This window comes from Lissotriton vulgaris, chromosome 3_1 (genome assembly GCF_964263255.1).
Source record: "Lissotriton vulgaris chromosome 3_1, aLisVul1.2, whole genome shotgun sequence".
Taxonomy (NCBI): domain Eukaryota; kingdom Metazoa; phylum Chordata; class Amphibia; order Caudata; family Salamandridae; genus Lissotriton; species Lissotriton vulgaris.
The window spans coordinates 1,758,688,038-1,758,708,298 of record NC_141689.1 but is presented as its reverse complement, the minus strand read 5'-3'; positions in this window follow the sequence as shown (position 1 = coordinate 1,758,708,298).

Sequence of the window (20,261 nt, the reverse complement as noted above, 5' to 3'; positions counted from 1 at the left end):
AAACGCCCTCTATGCCTGAGCCCCGACCAAGCTCATCAAACGACTAAAACGCATCCAAAACGCCTCAGCATGACTGATCCTCTATGTACCTCGCCACAGCCACATCACCCCTCACCTGGGAAACCTGCACTGGCTCCCCGTCAACAAGAGGATATCCTTCAAGCTCCTCACCCACGCACACAAGGCACTCCACAAGACTGGCCCATCGTACCTCAAAAGACGGCTCTCCTTCTACATCCCCAACCGCCAGCTACGCTCCACCAACCTCTCACTCGCCACCATCCCGCGCATCCGAAGAACAACCACCGGTGGGAGATCCTTCTCCCATCTCGCCGCCAAGACATGGAACACCCTCCCACTGAGCCTACGACAGACCCAAGACCTGCTGACCTTCAGGAGGATACTCAAGACCTGGCTGTTCGATTAGTAGCGCCCCCTCAGCGCCTTGAGACCCTTGCAGGAATGTAGTATGCTTTACAAATGATTGATTGATTGATTGATTGATTGATTGATGATCTATCGATTTTGAAGTCAGTATCTCCTGTTTGAAATAGCTTGTTTTGAAATAGGACAACTTCTACTTCAGTGTTACTGGCCATCTCCTACTCGCTTCATTAAACATCCTGTTATCCCTCTCAGTTCTATGAACTGCCTTCTTATGTCTCACTTTCTTTTCTTCTCTCTTTCTCACTTCCTCTAATACAGTTGCCTTGCAAAATAGAAAATATAGAATAATATGCCCCTAATAACATTTTTGAAAAGTAAGTTACTAGACGATTCCAAGATTGGGTTGAATGGAACCAACACATCTATGTGCACCTGGCTAAATTCATGCTCCAAGTGGCATCAAACTTCCCTTGAGATTCAATTGAGTAACTTGCCTCCTATCTTTGGGAAGGACAAAAAAGTCAGTTTTAATGCTCCTTCAGCTCGCTACCATTTAAAGTACAGTGGATTATCAAATCCTCATGGGTAGCCTGGAAAATTGTCCAAAGATAGCTGATTCTTCCCTGACCTAAATGTAATCCTTTCTCACCATTCTTATTCTCAGTCAGGTAGATAAGTATTGGTGTTGTGATAGTGTGCCCCCAGCCAGTAAGGTCTTCCTCTGTTTCCTGGTATTACGCATCCAGGTACACCCCATCTCACAACTCCTAGAACACCATACAATGTATGTGATTGTGAAGACATCCAAATCTAATTACTGAAATGAAATAACATAAACACAGAGACAATTCACAATCTGGCTTCATCCTGTGCTTCACTGGAATAGCAAGAGCTTTCTAAATGTGTGAGAGAAGATGGAGTAGAAGTAATGGTTTTAAAAATGGAAAAATTAAACTCCATGCTCTTCACCTGGACCTACAACCTCAGAATATCAATTATATAACAGCAGTCGCTGGCGACTCGTTGGTCACATCACACTTCAATACCAAATCTAAAGAGATCAACATGCAGCTGTCCATTCTATTGAAAATCCCCCCTCACCTCCAAATCAACCACCCACTCAGTGGAGCTAAAGAGGGCCCTTGCCCTCAATTGTTATATGGCATGATTGATTAAATTCTGAGATCCCTTGTTGAAGGAGTGATACCCCAGCGGTGAGAAACACTGGGAGATGACTTCCTCCCTTAAAAGGACAAAAACCCTTGCTCAGCGAGCTGACTAGGAGAGTGTTCTAAAAACATAAAAGTAGATTGTGCCTCCTCCTTCCCCGGGTATGTGGAACTGCCCCAATTACTGCAATGCCATCTAAATGAGCAAAAATGGGAAACCTGACTGTACCTATACCTCTGCAAACACCACTATATAAAACCATTTCTAAAGGTCATGTATTGGCTGCCAGTGGAGGCATGAATCTCGGTTAAGTACCCAGGCAAAATGTAACTGGATGAGCTACAAATGACCTGAACTCTAGAAGATGATGTGTGGAAGGTGTCACAGAAATTCTTGCCTTCCAATTGGAGTCTAACACTCTGTTACTCGATGGCTCTATATTTGTAACTAGGATCCTAAGAGATCTGAAGTTAGCACAAGGGGGGTTTAGGGCAATACAAAAATTCCCAATAAATAGCCAAACGAATAAAGAAATAAGTAAAGAAGAGTATAATAAATGAATACAGAAATCTCTCAAGATGTCTACCATTTCAAACAAGATTCCAAAGGCTGTCCTTTGTGCAGGTGCAGAATTCTAGGGACGGATGTACTAACATTAGTAATAGCGATTACCAAATAGAAACTGTTTGCAAATCGCTAATTGGTCATCGCTGTTACTACTGTATTAAAATTATATCTGGCCCTTATTTCCTAATTAGAGATTCCTAGTTGGTCACAAATAGACCTACCTTATAAATATAAATGATGTAGGTTGCAATTTGTGACCCACAAGGATTCGCTGCCATCACATAGATGTTGGGCTGCTGGGGTCAGCAGAGCACCATGTCTGTGAGTGCTTTAAAAAAAAAGCAATCTCTCTGTTGAAATTCAGACCATTTTCATTAAAGAAAAATGGGATGCATTTAAAAAAAAAAATACATTTCATTTTTTACTTTATAAGATTAAGCAGTTGTTTCTGGGATCACTGCCTGCTCCTAAAAAATATTTTATAAAACATTCTCAAATGAGAAGGTGTCCCAAGTGATGGTAGTTAAGGGTTTGGTAAAGAATGCATGTATTGTAACCGCATTTCAGTCGCAAAACATTTAAACATACCATTCCGAGTCCCTATTTGGAATGGACGCCTTAAACACACCCTTTCAAATAGTGATTCTGTTTCTGGTCGCAAACCTAAACTGCTAATCGCTAGAATCTCCGTTTGGTATTTGTACATTTGAAAAACATTTTTTTCGGTCTGTGAAGCGGGATGCTTGCGACCAAAAATGCTTTGAACATCCGGCCCCTAATTCTGAAGCAATTGATAAATGTACATTATTCTGTAATATTACCAAAACAATTCTTAGGAACGATGGGGTTCCTCTATGCAGTTTTGTTTGTTTAGGATGAAGGCTCATGAAACCTATTATGTTGTTTTAGTTTAAGGTGGCGTCAAAGATATCGCTCCACATTTTATTCTAAGATGGGGTTGCCTTCTGTAGTTCGAAAGGTATTTATTCCATTGTCGGAGTCACATCACTGACATGGCAGACTCTGGTGGTGTCTTTATTCATTGTGTACAACCTGTCTGCTAAGGCAGTGATCAGCAAAACACATGGGGTCGTTTGTTTTATTACAGTGAATTTCTATTAAATAATTGTCGGTGTTTAATGGGCCACAGTAGGAACCGGTGCAGTTTTTTTGTATAGTTCTCTGGATGTAACTAGGAAATATTGTTTGGGAGTAGAACGTTGTTTCTAATAATTAGAAGGGCGATGCAGACTGGCAGCACGGGCTTTAAACACGGTGTCTTTTTCAGTTTTCAGTTTTCCTTACTGAACACCTAGAAGAGATGGTATTGTAAAGGGTTAAAATCAGTGGTAACAATCTCACACATTTTTCCCTCCGTAGTTGTAAAAATACAGGCATCGACTTCTGACCGAATCAGGCGTGCACCATAATATATTACTAAAACCCAACACCCTTAAAAATAACAAGTATGCAAGGCAGTAAAGATTACCTTTAAATCCGTGAAAATTAACTCTAAGGGACACATGATATGCCACATGCGTTGCTGTTAATCCGTTTATTTTCTTGTGAAAGTCTCATTAAAGAGAAAATTGAGGTCTAATCCATGGTATATTGTAACAGAGCCAGTTTGAAGGCACATCGGCTACCTCGGCAGCCTTCTCAGCGCCCAGAATATCAAAGCGCTAATTAAAGCACTCGGTCATGGAGGAAGAGGAGGGTTTAAATTCAAGTATCGAACGAGGAAGACTATCTGTGGAACTATCAGCTACAAGAGATTAGATGTTTTATAACCTCTGCACCCCAAACCACTAAGTCAATTTTATGCAGTCTTTATCAGCACAGCACAGCAGCTAAACAACCCTAACCCCAAACCAAAGGTGGATTTAGGTTTCAAAATCGAAGCACGTCTAAAATAACTACGATGGCTGCCTGTTCTATGTGCAGGCTCCTATGTGTTGGGTGTTTTTAATTATAAAGAAATAGCCTGAATAGTTCAATTTTATTTATCTTTAATGATGCAATAACTAACCAAATCAGCTGGTCCAGAAGTGACTAGTTTATATCCTACGATTCCATTCCAATGGCAGCTCAATCTTGTATTTACAGTCATCACGTAAGCACACCAGTCAGGATTCTTTTAATGTGTATAGTGTATGCTGCATGAAAAACTGTCCACATGTGGTCCATGTGGTGTACCTAGACACCCATTCAAGGATTCAAGGGATAGACTTGCTCATGCCTTTATCAACACTCTGCTCTTGATGCTTGCTCAACAGCTCAAAATAGGAGAAATATTGGTGCTGGGCAAAGGGTGGTCACAGCCCTCTATGCCTAGGGTGCTTCTGGGGTGGTCACAAGAGGAAAAGAGTAAGGGCCATATTTGTCACTTGGAGAGAGCAGGAATGTGCCACACTTAACATTGTACAGCAGATTCCTGCCTTTTCCCCGTGGTGGCGCACAATATGCTGCATAGCGCCAACGCAGGCACTCTTGCACCATGATGCAAGATTACTTGTGTTGTTAGCAGGATTGTTTGTGTGCAGGGAGGGGCGTTTTCCAGCACAAAAACAATCCCCTGAGGCATTCACCAAAGAGCAAGGAACAAGAAGAAATAAACCTATTTCTCCTTGTTATACGGGGAGGAGTAGCAATTTTGGCACATTCCCAGATCTACCACCTATGGTGAAACTGGGAATGCGTCAAAATCCATGGGTTTTGTGTGGAAACCCCAATTTACCACTCATGGAATGCCTCCCGGGAGCAGAGTAAAGCAATGCAGTTTAGCGCTGCATTGAGTTACTCTGGATTTATTAAGCCACTCTTGGGCCACACAAGGGGGTTTGTGTGGCCCAAGAAATTGCAGCTTAAGGGTTATGTCTATTTTGCATCCCAATGTATGGTGCAAAAGTGGTGCATCCCCTTGATAAATATGACCCTAAGTGCATTTGCATTCACAGACAGATCAGGTGGAGCAAGTGGCACAAGTGCAGTTGCAGGACCCCACAATAAGTGATGTGACACCCCTTGCACTCCACAGTGATGTAGAACTGCTCTTCATCAGGTAACACAGGAAAGGTAAAGAAGGTCTTAGGGGAAAGAAAGGAGACTGTGTCACATAAAGGGGTCAGCTAAGTACTGGATGGGGCATTGGCTTAAGTTGTTTCCTCATGATGAGGGCCAGGGCAAAACTTGACTTCAGTGGGGCAAATTTCAACTGCTCCAGTAGGATCTGCTAAAGGGAAGTTGGGGCCAGATAGTGACATAAAAGGTAGTAGGATAAGGGGGGACATACAAAGGAGGAAGAAGGGGATGTTTGAAGTCGCTGAACGGCTCCAAGAACACAGTTGGTACATGCAACTTCACAAAACATTCACAGTAAAGCTAATGGAAAAATGAACGAGAAGGATGGTCCACCCTGCCAAGGTGGGAGGTTATGAGAAGTAAAAACTGATTGAGGCCTGAGCAATACCTATGTCTGCACTATGCCTAGATACGTGAAATGGAAAGTTAAGCACATCACCCTCCAGCCCCCTCACTCCACCTCAGTGAGGAAAGAAGAAACAGAGGTAGGTGGCCTTCTAAGGTTGCCTGGCATAGGGAATGGGTATAGGAATTTAAATCATTCATGGGGAAAGATGAATCTATGCAGGGAGAAGCACTAGATATGAATCTGTGGTAGCAACAAGTGCCCTATCACAGCAAGGCATAAATCAACTAGCCTACCTAGACTTGCTTTCATGGGCGGCCAAACCCAGGTACTACTACTATTGCACTATATAAAGGGTGGCACGTAAGGCAGCAGCGAAGAAATCCAATTCAGCTTGCCTTGAGTAATTGTCCGCACGGTGCCTCAGCTACAGTTCATGGCCTTCATTTCTATTTCCGCAGTTTGCCTCTAGGTGTTCTTTGCCCTGTCTTTCTTCTGGGGTCTAGTGGCGAGCTGTTCTTGTGATGGAGTCTTGTTCCCATATTATGGTGTGTCCTATGCATCTCCATCTTCTTATCATTAAGATGGTCCCATGCTCTCTTGCTTGAATCTGGTGAGCAGTTCCTGGTTGGAGATGGTTTCTGGTCAGAAAATAAACAAGATTCTTCTCAGGTTACTTGTGTGACATGACAGTTTGGTGATGCCACTTTTCATCATCAGTCAGCATTCTGATCCATACAAGAGTGTGGACAGAACAGCACTAGTAAATACTCAGTTTGGTGTTGGTGCTGTACTGAGATGACCTCCACCCATTGTTCAACATCCTGAAGGCATTTCTGGCCATGTCCAGTCTGCTCATGGCTAGGTTGTTTACTTCCACCTTGATTGGTCAAGGGTTTGGGATCATGAGAGGAATACCTTCTGTTTTCTAACTCCAGGTTGGGGTTGGATACAAGGCCAACAACCTTGTACCATAACACAGCATTTGTTACTGAAACATTAGCAAGAACCACTAAATCTTCTGGGCCCGAGGGACTTTCAGAGTTTCTGCATGAAACATGAATAATTGACAGCTGTCAAAGCCACAAGGAAACTACTGGCAGGATGACTGAAGTTCTGAGTGCAAAGCACAAGACCAGAATCGTATTATGGAAGATACAGACAAAAAAAAAGAGACAGGAATGCGTCATGTCAGAGTTGCTCTACAACCAAGCCATCAACTGGGTGATGCAACTCATGAGAGAAGACCAAGCCATAAGCTTCAGATAGGTTTTATTCTCTACACTGAAGCACCTTGACAATGCAGATGACCTAGCCATACTCTGTCGAGCGCACCAGTTTATGCAGAAAAAGATGTCTCAACACAACATCTATGAACAGCAAGTAGGCCTGAAGGTTAAGACTAAGAAATCCAAAGTTTACAACTCCAAACTCAAGGTGGCTGAGTTTTTCAATCAATGCCAGACTCTTTACCGAGCTGGGCAAGTTGGATTTTATCTGGGATTGTTATGCCAGACACTTGTGTAAGTTTAAGAAGAACTCCTTTAACTGCAAGTGAGACAATACCTGCTTCTGGGGATCAAGTTGTGGTTTAACAGATGACAAGTGGGTGGGAGGCTTGGGTATAAGATTGCTAAGAAAGAGCTCATAACATGATTAAAATAGAGTTATGGGTGAATTGTTTGGAATTGTATGCTGAGAATTGAAAGAGGATTTTGGCTATAAAAGGGTTTTACAGAGTGTTCCAGGATTCTATATAGGTAGCAGAGAAAATGTACATGGGTCGCACATTTGTATCAGTGTAAGGAAAAGGCAATACAGTTAGCACCACTAAACAAAAAGGTGATAGAGGGTAGGATGATCAATTCTTTTTCTGACATACCCTTAAGACCTAATGATTTTACCATTGGATATTGGGCCCAATTAGAATGAGGGTGATGCTAGGCTGATTCACAATCTTGCATGGCCCAAAAGGGGGCTACAAATGACTTCATTAGACAGGTAGGCTCCTCAGTCATAATCTCAAGTATGGCCAAGATGATAAAACTATTGAAAAGTTGCAGCAGAAACTGTGAACTGTTATTTAACGTCCACTTTTCAGCTTCTTTCGTTGCAAACAGCTAAAGGGCAAGATATCAGCATAGAAGGCAATACCTATGTAGAGTCATGTCTTTTGTGTGTTATTTAAAATATTTAGGATATTATTCTTGAACTTGCAGCAAAATATAAGGCAGGATTAGAGCAGAGACTTGATTACATTAAAAACTCTCTTATGGATGAGAGACTCACAACACAGACAGAGCGCTGGATTAAATTGCCATTGTCAATGTCTAGGCGCATGATGGTGCTACTCCCATGTTTCTTTTTTTTTTTAAATACCCTCATTGCTTTAACCAATTGCTACTTTACTACACTGCAGGGATTATTAACACAAATTATCTGGACTGGGTGCTGGCCCCATATTTAATGGAACACCCTGACTCTATCCCACAGTCGTAGTGATATCAGAATTGCTCACCTCCAACAGTTCTACCGGGTTGCCCAAGCACACTTTGCTTATCTTCGGTATCATCCTGATGCTAGGTTACCTTACCTCAAACCTGAAAGAGCTCAGGTGCCTGACACTCTCCTTTACTTTAAACTCCCACAGGGGCTTATCTGAACCCTACAGAGATGCAAACTCTTTCCACAGCCTGCTGGGCTTGGTCCAAACTGTTACGCTACTTGGGTGAGACAGTTTGTACTCTCCACATATACCTCTAGCCAATCTTTGGCTTCCCCTCATGGGTGCAGCGGGCTCTTGTTTTACACCAGCTTCATGTCGTGGGTGACTTATTTGATGCTGCGACCCCTAAGCCTATCTCCACTTGGGAGATAGGCTTGGGAGTACCTCTACACATATGGATAACTTTCTCTCCCACTGTTTACACAGCACAATCTGGGATGTGTGCCTGCTTATCCCTGGGAACCTTCAGACTTTCCCCCTCTTACACTTGTTATTTCCACTTCCGATAATTGCCAAGTGATATCATGCCTCTGTCATATTTCTTTGCAAATGCGGCCCACTGGCATGATGTGGCCAATGGCTGCTTGGGAACGTTACCCAGGATACTCCATTTCTGATGGTACCTGTGATTATTGCTAGACACAAACTAAACTTGTTTCAAACAACAACCATCACAAATTATTGCCATACAATTGTCTTCATCAGGCATACACGACCCATCAGGCCTGTTTTGATCCCACTAGACTATACCATTGCCCCAAGTGTAAAGCAGAGCAGACTGATTTTGCACATCTATCTTGGAATCGTACAGTGATCCAGTCCTACTGGAGCGAGAGTTACTCCATGCTTTCTCTTATTTTAGAACAACACCTTGACCCAGACCCACTCATGTCCTTGCTGGGCTATGTTAAACCCATACTCTGTGCTATATGGCACTACACCTTCACTGCCATTGCACTGCTTCTGGCTAAAATACAGGCAGTTTGACATTGGGGCAGCACTGCCAACCCTGCTCTGCCCGCTTGGCTAAATGATATGTCCCACTGTGACACTACTAGCGTACTCTAAGCTTCACTACAGCCTATACTTTCCAGATACAGGGACATATGGCAGCTGCTGAAATGATCTCTTAACTGAAGACCAGGATGGGGATCACAGTGTGGGCGTCGGTTCCTTCCCTACCGCAACTGGGACTTAGACATTAGGTAGATGACTCGTCATCTGCATTGTATTAATTTAATTTGTTGTGTTATTCTTATTGTGCTTGTTTTTTTTTTTATGTTTGTCTCCGTGCCATTTCTTTTCCGCCTTCCTTTCTTTTTTACCCTCCCTTCTCTTTGTATTCTGTTTATATTCTTGGAGTGTCTGACTTTTTATTTGTTTATTGCTAACTTGTAGCTAAGCCTTTGCGAAGCACTACGCTACACTCCCGTAGTTTACAAAGTTTGCGCTACTTCGCACTACTCGAATTACACGTAGCGCAGTGCAAACATGTGTAGCGTAGCATTGCGGGCATTTTTAGCTTGCTTGCGGTCCTCAACGTCAAGTTGGCGACCGTGAGTGAGTAAAAAGACATCCCGGCGAGACTATTTCCTCGTTCCCGATCAGCAACATTAAGTTGCCGATCACAAGCGTGGAAAATAAACCTCCCGGCGAGATTCTCAATGCAGGGAGGTCAGGTTTCTCATTGCGAGTAGTCGCGTATGCTCGCTACTATTCGCAATGAGAAACTACAAGTCCACGTTGAGAAAGCTGCAGCTCAAATAAAAATCTACTTGAGCGGCACAAAACGACAGCTCGCACTGTGCAAGATGCCGTTTTAAATGATTGCACAGTGCGGACAAGCATCCGGCACTGTGCCATCATCGCGAACAGCGCACTACGCAGTTTGCATAGTGCTACGCATATCTCGCAAAGTGCGAAGTGCACTTCGCGTAGCTACGTGTAGCGCTACTACTCGAACTACGCCCAGGGTTACTTGTAGCATCTGTACTTTTGTTTTTTTTTTCTCCAAAATGAAAAGTCTTTTTTTTTTAAAACTCTCCCTTGGTCAGGGGCAGAAAAAACAGGGGAATGCATGCATTTGTTAGGCAGTTTTGAACAACTGGCCAAATAATGAGTAAGTCATTGGAACCAGGATAAAAAAATGTCCTAGCTACCAGACTTAGTATTCTGTGCATTGAATTGGACTCAGTGGCAGGTGAATCTAAACTACAGTTGACACGTTAAACATATTGAAGAACAGGTAGACAAGGTGACAGGTAAAATTCAATATGAGCTTAAAATGATTTTGCCGCTAGTAGGGTGTTTGAAATTTCTCTGTAATGTGATGGTTTAATTTAGATGCTTTGGCAGAAAGATTGTGTTGGCCACTTCATGTGTAAGTTTACTAAACTATAGAGTGAGCATTACTAGGGTCATGAGAGAATATTTCACAAGTTTCAGGCAAAGTAGGTGAGTTTAATGGCCAATTAACATGGCCTGGCAAAGAGATAAAGAAGTTATAAATTATTATGCACTCAGAGGAAGCCATCTCAATGGCTTCCAGCCTATGTTGTGATGGGAGGTGGTGTAAGGAGCAGTTGCCTCAGTCCTGGAGATGGTGGCTTTAAAACATTTTTTGAATTCTTTCCAGTAATTGTGGGGTTTGGATTATGGTTGCAGGAGCTGGCAGACAGGACTACACAAGTGCCCTGGGGCCACATTGTACATTTACAGCCACCTTTTGAGATCTGAAGATCTCTTAAAGAAGGGGATGCAAATGTTTCCAGATGTTTGCCTTGCTCGTTAATAATATGCATTGAATGGGTTCATAATTTATACTCCTACAATGTGAAAGGAGTGTACCTTCATTTTAATAGTGTGGTCACATGCAAATGAGTGAACATGCTTGTGTTCCAATGCAAGGGCTAAGAGGCCACTTGGGGATGAACAATTGGGTGTTCTCTGTGAAATTACACCCAGTTAGTGCATGCCCAATGTGTTCCTTTTGTGAAAGTGAATGGAGGGTCTAAAAGTCCTCCCCCCAACTAGGTCTGGGTGGTGAACTTCGCTCTGTTTGCGGAGTTGGCAGAGTTTTCTGCACTCGGCAGTCCGCGGTGTTCGCAGAGTGCAGAAAACTCCGCTTCGTGGTATGCAGCAGAGTTTTTGCCCCGCTCGCGATCACAAACGGTAAGTTCGCAATAGCGTACGGTAAGTTAGTGAGCACGAGCTGGCGCTCGAGTAGAATTTCTACCCGAGCGGCAGGAATACCAGCACAAACTGCAGTTCACATTGCACTCTGCCACTCGCGGAACTTTGTGAAGATTCTGTGTAACTTCGCGGAGTTCCACGTAGCAAAACTCCGTGAACTACGCCCATGCCTACTCCCAACCCCCTATTGGGGGCTTGCTGGTCTCCCTTCAAAGACAGACTAGACTGTTTCAATTGAAACTAGGAGCACTGAAGGTGCGCACAGAACAACTGGCTCCATGCACCAGATAATCCAAAAGTAGATCTAGAAGACCATAAAATGCACAAAAGTGGCACCTGGTGCTAGACTTTTAATGTAGAATGGTGAAGCAGAATCCGGAGTTGAGGGATGTAGTTGATGCCTGTTGCTATCAACATATCCTGTTTTGGTAGATTTGTGTCAATAAACATAATATTTCTAAATCAGCCTGTGGACTGATTTACTACAAGAGTGTGTACTGTTGCAAAAGAGTATAAAGAAAGAATGTGTACAGAAATTTAAGGAAGAGGTAGGCAATGTGTGTGCCAGATTAGTCGGGTCTATCTGGTTGAGATCCTCTGGCCAATAATTTAGGATGACGTGAAGATTTTTGAGCCCAAGGCTTGACAGTCTTGGTTTGCCCGAAGTATGGGTGACCCCTTTCAGTAATCAAAAGGAGTTATGTCAATATTGTTATTTATATACATGTTTGATATTATTCTTTTTGTATACCTTGCGAAAAATAACTACCAAAAATAAAATGATATATTTTTTCACTCTGTTGTTTGAGTCACAGTTCGCTGTATGAATTGACAGTGAGCTCTGAGTTGTTGACCCAATAAATGTGTCTGGACTCTTTTTGAACCCCAAATTGAATATATAGGGCAGACATAACTACTTTTGATTTATAGTTTTTCCTCCCCTGCTTGTCTGCCCTGCATCTGAATCAGGGGGCCCCTAGTTGTATTAATTACTGACCCCTTCCAGTAGTCACAATGCCGTTGACAACTTTTAGCGCCTAAGCCGTTAGTGCCTCCCAGAAGGACCACCAGAGGGGAAAAACCTCAGATTAAAATGGCATACTCCAAGTTGGCTTGGATTGAGGCCAAAGAACCCAGCAGACTGGAATTGGAGACGGAAGTACCACCAAATGGAGCCCCAAGGGGAAATAACCCAAAAGGGAAAAACCTCTAATTACGATGTTGGGCTCCCAGATGGGGAGGACTGGGAGCAAAGGACCATGCAGATGGGAACTGGACACAGATGCAACAATGGCGGCACAATCCAGAAAAGAGGTCTTCCACAGGAGTAAAGGCACCAACTGGAGATAGGAAGAAACTGACAGGGAAACAGCACAAGCCAAACTGGAACTGTCACAGGAATGAGGAACAAGGAGTGTAGATACCCATCTAGGGGGAGCGAAAAAGGGTTGCAATGCAAAGAGGGAAGAATTCCACTCTTTATATACCCTTAAAACAGGAAACCACATCATATAGGATGCAGCCATTTTAAATTGGGAAGGCAATTCAATAATCAGTGAGTCATGATGGATTTGGTTTTAGAAAACTCCTTCCTATCAATTCTGGGAACGAGAACTATAGTGACTTCTTGTTAGAAAAATCCTTCCTAGCAAATCTGGGAACGAGAACTATAGTGACTTCTTGTTAGAAATAGGGTCTCTAGTTGACAGCGTTATGCTACCTGTAGTAGGGACCACCACTCTAGTCGGGGTAAGTCAGATACATTCTCTGAATTAAACTGTGCCCCCCTCGGGTAGCTTGGCACAGAGTGGGCAGGCTTAACTTAAGAGGCAATGTGTAAAGTATTTGTGCAACACTTATTGCAGTACAACAGTAAAAAAAACACACAAAACTAATCCTGGTTAGAAACAAAGAGCTTGATTTACTGAATAAAATATGACCAAGATGACCATATTCCAATGAGGCAAACCGAAGTTATGAGCTTTTAAAGAATATCTTGAAATCTAGTGCTTAAGACTGAACAGTGCTGAGAGGTTACCAGAGGTCACGGTGGCCTGGGTCAAATCTGAAAGTCAAGCCGACCGTGATAGAGCGTGGGTTAGATACAAAAGCAATGGAGGTCTCGCTGAAGCCTTCTCAGAGAATACAATTTTATATCTAGGAGAGGCTGCGAGCAGCGTACGAGGTGATGCATCTGCCTCCAAAAGTGCAGTCGGGTCCCTATGTTGTTTCCGAGCTTCTGGAGTTAAGGGAAGACATCGATGTCTTGGCAATATAGGCGATGCGTCAGCATCGAAGGCAAATGCGTCAGTTTCGACCAACACAAAGTTGGGACTGAGTGGGTTTTTCAGCAGAACACCACAGACACCCTAGTGTGAAGCCCTGCATTGGGATAGTGGCACCTCAAGCAAGGCTAGGTTTCACAGATGGCCTAGTCCAGGATGGAGAGTTGCAAGTAGTCTTTGATGTTTCTGAGACTTCAGAACAGGAGGCAAGCAGTCAACCTCTTTGAGTAACTCTGGTTTTAAGTGGTGCAAGTCCAATCCTTCTCACTCAGGCAAAAAAGCAGCAGGCAGGGCAGCACAGCAGAAAAGCAGTTCTCTAAGAGCAGCAGTCCCACATAGTAGCATTCCTTCAGCAGCACAGCAGTTCTTCTTTCTGGCAGAGTATCCACAGGTCCAGTACATATACTTTGGTGCCCTGGTTCTGGATGGTGGGAGAAGCTTCTGGAATGGCCCTTTGAAGTACACACAGGTCCTCCCTTTCCTGATCAGGCTCCAGACACACTACAGGGGGTATGCAGTGATTTGTGTGTCGACAGAAACATTTCTATACAAGTGCAAGTGTCAGCTCCTCCCACCCATCTAGCTCAGGAAGGTCTATCAGCCTGCTGTTGGGCAATCAGGATGTAAATGACCCACCTTAGCTCCCTTTGTGTGTGACTGTCTAGAGGGAATGCACAAAGACCAGCTGTCACACTATCCAGATGTGCATTAGAGGCAGGCAGAGGCACACAGGGCTTAAGAGTAAAAACATTAAAACTTTCTAATGTGGCATTTTTAAAGTTGTAATCATAGATCCAATTCGACAGGTAAAGAGTATTTATCATTACAACTCCATAGACACCAAAGACTACTATACCTAATTCTTATCAATCAGAAATTATACTTAATAGGTGTATTAATTAATCCCCAATGTTAACCTATGAGAGGGGTAGGTTTCACAGTAGTGAAAAACAAATGTGGTTGTTTTTTACTAGCAAGACATATAAAATTAAAAAGTATATATCCAGCCATGTGGGCTACCTATGGCCTACCTTAGTGGTTACATATATGTAATAAAAGTGGAGTTTAGGGCTTGGCAAGGGGTTTTAAATATCAAGTCGAACTGGCAGTGAAACTGCACATGCAAGTTGTGCAGTAGCATGCCTCAGACATGTTTGAAGTGCTACTTAATTGAGTGGCACAATCAGCGTTGAAGGCCCACTAGCAGCATTTAATTTACAGGCCCTGGGCCCGTATAGTGCATTTTTAAGTAAATTAAATATGCCAGTTGCAGAGATCCCAAAGCTGCCATGTTTTAGGGAAAAGAGCGCATGCACTTTAGCACTGGCTAGCAGTGGTAACGTGCCCAGAGTCCTATGGCCAACAAAGCATCAGCAAAAAGTGATGCAAAGCAAGCAAAACATTGGAGAACAGACCACCCTAAGGCTGACAAGTTGAACACTTCTAAAATGGCCTCCAGTGAGATGAACGCCAAAGACCTTACCATCGAGCCATCCACTGTGAAGATGTACATCAGAACACCTGTGGTGGACCGCCAGCACAGCCATCACTATCCAGGTAGGGCTGCAACTCGAATCGCTGCATAGAGTGGGATAGACGAAAAGCTGATGTGGGTCGTGAGACATGATGTGGCCTGTGGTATAACAGTATTCCCGCCTCCTGAGGCCCCGCGCTTACCAGGATACTGCTGAAAGAATCAACAAACCAGAGCAGGGGTATGAACTTTAGAGACATCTTCCTATTACATCTCATTGGAAAGTTTACCCTTCCAATGAATCCCAAACTTTCGGTGACTCCTAAAAAAGTGTGAATCACAACTATTCTAAACTTCGCATTCAGGAGAATCATCCACCAAAATAGAAGGTGGACGAGAAAAAAAACAGCATAAAAGGATCCGTTATGTAGGGTTTTAATTAAGAGGCATGAAAAACAGGATGCACCTTCCATGAAAGGGGCAACTGAAATCGGAATATCACTGGATTTAGGACCCAAACAATCTTGAATGACCCCTAAATCCTTGGTTTAAATATGTTCAATGAGAGATGAGCAGGTAAGTATTTGAATGCTAGCCACATTTTGTATCCCACTTGATAAGCGTGAGAGCGCCGTTGATGGGCATCTGAAGAGACTTTCATTATTCACTTGGATTCTTGTAAATTGAGGACAATTTCACACCTAACATGTTGGAGATGATACGTGAAACAAGCAGCAGCAGGAACTGTGACAGAACCCTCCAGGATGGATGGGAAGGTTTGGGGATGAAGCCAAAACAAACAGAAAAATGGTGTAGAATTGGATGCGCTGTGGACTGAATTATTATATTAAAATTCAGAAAGAGACAAAAAGGTCAACCAGTCACTCTGTGTAGAATTACAAAAACATTGGAAGTATTTTTCAAGACTTTGGTTAAAATGTTCTGTCTGACCATTGGTTTGTGGATGAAAACCATAAGACAATGCGATCTGGATGTGTAGGATTTCGTAAACATGTTTCTAAAAATGAGATATGGACTGTGGACTCAATCTGACACTATTCGGTGAGGTAGGCTATGTAGGGGGAGTACTTTATGTAAGAAGATTTTTGGCAATTATTTGGCTGAAGGTAATTTCTTAAGAGGAGTAGAGTGTGCCATCTTTGGAAAAGAATCCACTGTTGCCATTATGATTCTATGCCCTGCTGAAGGGGGTAAGGATGAAATAAAATCAGTGGATATACTTTGCTAGGGTGCAGGTGGAACAGGTAAAGGATGCAACAAACAGAAAGGGTGGGTATGATATGGTTTACTTTGGGCACAAATTGAACACAAGTTGACATACTGATCCGTGTTGGTTTTGTACTGAAGGCTACCAGAAAGAGCAAAGTATTAGTTTCAAAGTGTTATCTGAGACAGCAGTGGCCAGCAATGGTGGAATAATGCCACTTCTTTAAAACTTCATGTTGTAACTCCTTCTTTGAAATTAACAAGGCCTTGCCCTTGTAGTAGTTTTCATTTCGTTTTTGGGCCTGTCTGTGTCAGGAGCAACGATTGTCCAACATAATTGTTGCATAATCAGATCGTACTGTGTCGAAGAATGATTGAGTAACTCCTATTATTTGTTGAGGGGCCAAGCCATTCTGATTGAAGGCAGTCAGGGATACAGATTGAAGGAAGTGACCTTTAAAGGGTCACCCGGGTCAAATACAACTACCTAATTGCCCTCCAAACAAATGAAGAGTTGGGCAAACAGTAGAGAATACAAACGCTGTTTATTAGCAATACTCTGCAGAGGAGTCCAAACTGATCTGCACCAAAAGATGTCTGCTGAGGGACTGATCCCCAATAGTCTGCAACACATAATCATTCCTGCAAGAAGCCCCAACCATACCCACTGTGAAAAGTTACCAGCTCAGGCCGAACATGAGCAAAGGAGGTACAGAAGGATGCGCTACCACCTGCTAGATGGTACACGCTATCACTATCTCAAGTTTGCCTTGCCGGGGCTCGGCATCTCCTAACGTGGGAATAAGTTACACATAGGTATAGGCATGGAAGGGCAGAATGGCCTATTCATTAGTGAGTCTGAATCCAAACTTGAACGGAAAGGAAAATAATAACTGAAGACAGTGTTTTGCTGAGACAAGCAATACGAGTAATGAGGCCTAGTTCAGACACAGCCTAATACAGAGTACGAAATACAAAATGGAGTCACACGCGCTAACTAAGGCTTACACATTGCAGGGATAACTCTGTGGGTTTCAGTAAATGGATGGAACTGATGCCTAATTTAGCCTCACACTGCTGACCTAATATAACATAGAGCAAGTGTATAACGATCAAATGATTTTCAAACCTAACAGGATATCCGTGAGAAAGAGTATCAGCTATTATGTTCTTGGAACCAGATATGTACGTGATTATGTAGTCATATTGGTTGACGAAAAAGGTGCACCGTGCATGGTGGCCATTCCTACATTGATTGATGCAAATACACTGAAGATTTCAGTGGTTAGTTCTAATTTCAAAGTATTCCCTTGTTCCCATAAGGAATTGTCTCCACTCACTACAGGCTAGCATCCTGGCCTATAGTTCCTGTTCTAATACTGAATAATTCCTTTCAGAATCAGACAAGATATGTGAAAGTAGAAGATGGGATGTTCCAATCTATCATCCTCTTGCATTTGCAACAAAACTGCTCCCACAGCTCAAAGGGAGCATCTGATTCTACTATGAACTTCTTGGTGGTGTCTGACTGATATAAAATAGGAGCTTGAGTAACTGCTAGATTTAGCTTTTGCAAAGTCTTTTTTGCTTGGTCATCCTATTTGAATGCATGTCAAAGATTTCCCTATTTCAGGGTATGAGTGATGAAACCTGTTAAGGAAGTGAATTTCCCAATAAACTGCAGGAAGAAATGAGCTAAGACAATGAAACACTGGATTTCTTTATTGAGGAAGGTGAAGGCCAATCAAGAATGGCAGGAGTCTTTTAAGGATCCATGGCTATTCTAGTTTCATTGAGATGATATCCCAAATATTGTACCTCATGTTGATCAAACTTGCATTTTTCGGGTTTGCAGTATAGTTGATGTTGCCGTAACCTATTTAGTACTTGACAGTCATGATGATATAAAGATGGATCCAAAGAAAAGACCAGAATGTCATCTGAGTAGACCACAATTAGATTTAGCAAATCAAGAATGACATGATCCATGGAGTGCTAGAAAATCGATGGAATATTACTTCATTGGAATGGCATAACACAAGATTCGAAATGTCCCAAAGGAGTCTAAAAACAATTTTCTATTCATCCCCTTCTTTGATTCGTAGGAGTTATTAGGCTCCCCAAAGGTCTAACTTGGTGAAAAGTTTCGCACCTCTGACAGACTCTAGGATAACTTTAGAGAGAGGTAAGGGGCATCTGTCATTGATGGTATCTTTGCTCAAATCTCTAAAGGCTGTGCAAGGGTGCATTTCATTAGCTTTCTTTGGGAGTTCCCAGTAGTGGAAAAGAGTGATGAGCCTGTTTTGAAGGTTTCGTCTAGATAGTGCCTTAAGGTCTCCTTTTCACATTTGACAAAGAGTAGACACTATCAAAGGGAGGTGTGGCACAAGGCTCCAGAGGAATGGCACAGTTGAGTTCTCGATAAGGAGGTAAAGACTCTTCCTTGGGCTTCTGAAATAAATCTGCATATTCCTAGTATTGTGCCGGAACACCCTGCAAGACGGTGATAGTACCATGATCGGTCACCATGAGGAGAAGGAAAGATTTCTGGTCTCCCAGTTGATGTATGGATTGTGCCAGACAAGTCAAGGACAATATAGAACCATAATATGATTTGGCGAGGAAATGAGATCGAAGGAGAGTACCTCATGATGTCGTCAAAAGGTTAACTTGAATAGATTATATGGATAAGGACTGAACCGGTTCTGAGGGTTTCTTAGGAATTTGGGCTACCCTTATCTCAAAAGATCAATTTTCATTTTTATATAACCCACTGGCTCCACTATCCACAAGAGCCAGCACCTTTTCAGTCTTTCCATTTTGGAATTTTAACTGTATGGGATCAACAGTTCTCTAGAGGTACAGATTAAAGGATTAGCAGAGTTTCCCATCCTCTCCCCTTTTAAAGAGCACAGGTCATGGCATGTCCCGAAACCTTCAGGGAACGAATAGGACAAGAATGAATCAGATGACAAGGAGACCTGCAATATATACACAGCCCATGGTTCCATCCATGCTGTCGTTCAGATTCTGGTAGTGCTCCATGAGCACTATCGAGCACTATCAATTTGCATTGGTTCTCCACTGAAGTCAAAGAGGGCTAGGTAGAAGTAGTCTCACTTATTCAGAAAGGTGGTCAGGCATTTCCCTTGACTGTTGAATTTATGCTCCATGTTTTTCAGACCGTAGTTCTCCTAGGCTGTGTTCTCTGGATAAAGCTTGATCAATTAAGGTGGACATTGATTCAGTATAGGCTAAATAAACAAGCTCATTCTTTTCCTCTTCTTGGAGATCCAGGCGAAAAGAGGGAAAGGGATGATGAGGGTTCATTCTACCCATGAATTCCCTGTGGCCAACTGGTAGAAGTGAATGATGTATCTCAAGACATTTTGATTGCCATGCAGAATATCACAGAGAGCTTCTTCAGCAGAGCTCTCTATATCTGTTTTCTTGAACATGCACTTGAAGACAGCGAGGCAGGCCAGATAATTGAAGATACTTGGATCTTCTGTGGCTATCAAACAGGTCACCCAGGCCATTGCTGATCCAGCAGACAGAGCACTGATTAGATATCCTACTTTGGCTCAATCTAAAGTAAATTACGCCAGACAAAAAGCAAAGAACACAATGAAATATGATCGTAGCTTCAAGTTCTTGCTGTCAAACACCAATTTAAAAGGTAAAGACTTCTCATCTCATGATGCCAGTAGTGATAACTTTACTGTGTGGCTAATACACCGGCTTTTGACGCCAAAATATTGTAAATAAAAGTAGCATAGTCCTTAAAGTTCCTTGTAAGTAGTTTATTGCAGGTAGGATGGTAAGATAAGAAGAAGAGGATAAACCCCACCAGGAGCAGCCTCCTGCCGCTCAGCCCTTCATCCAACGGACAGTCTTACACACTCATCTAACTAGCTCTCACACCAAACATTCTAGGCTGAGCAGCAGGAATAAATACAACATAACCCATTGCATTTATGGTGTTTCACTGAAGTATAAGAAAGTGATGGGTGGCATTCTTGAATT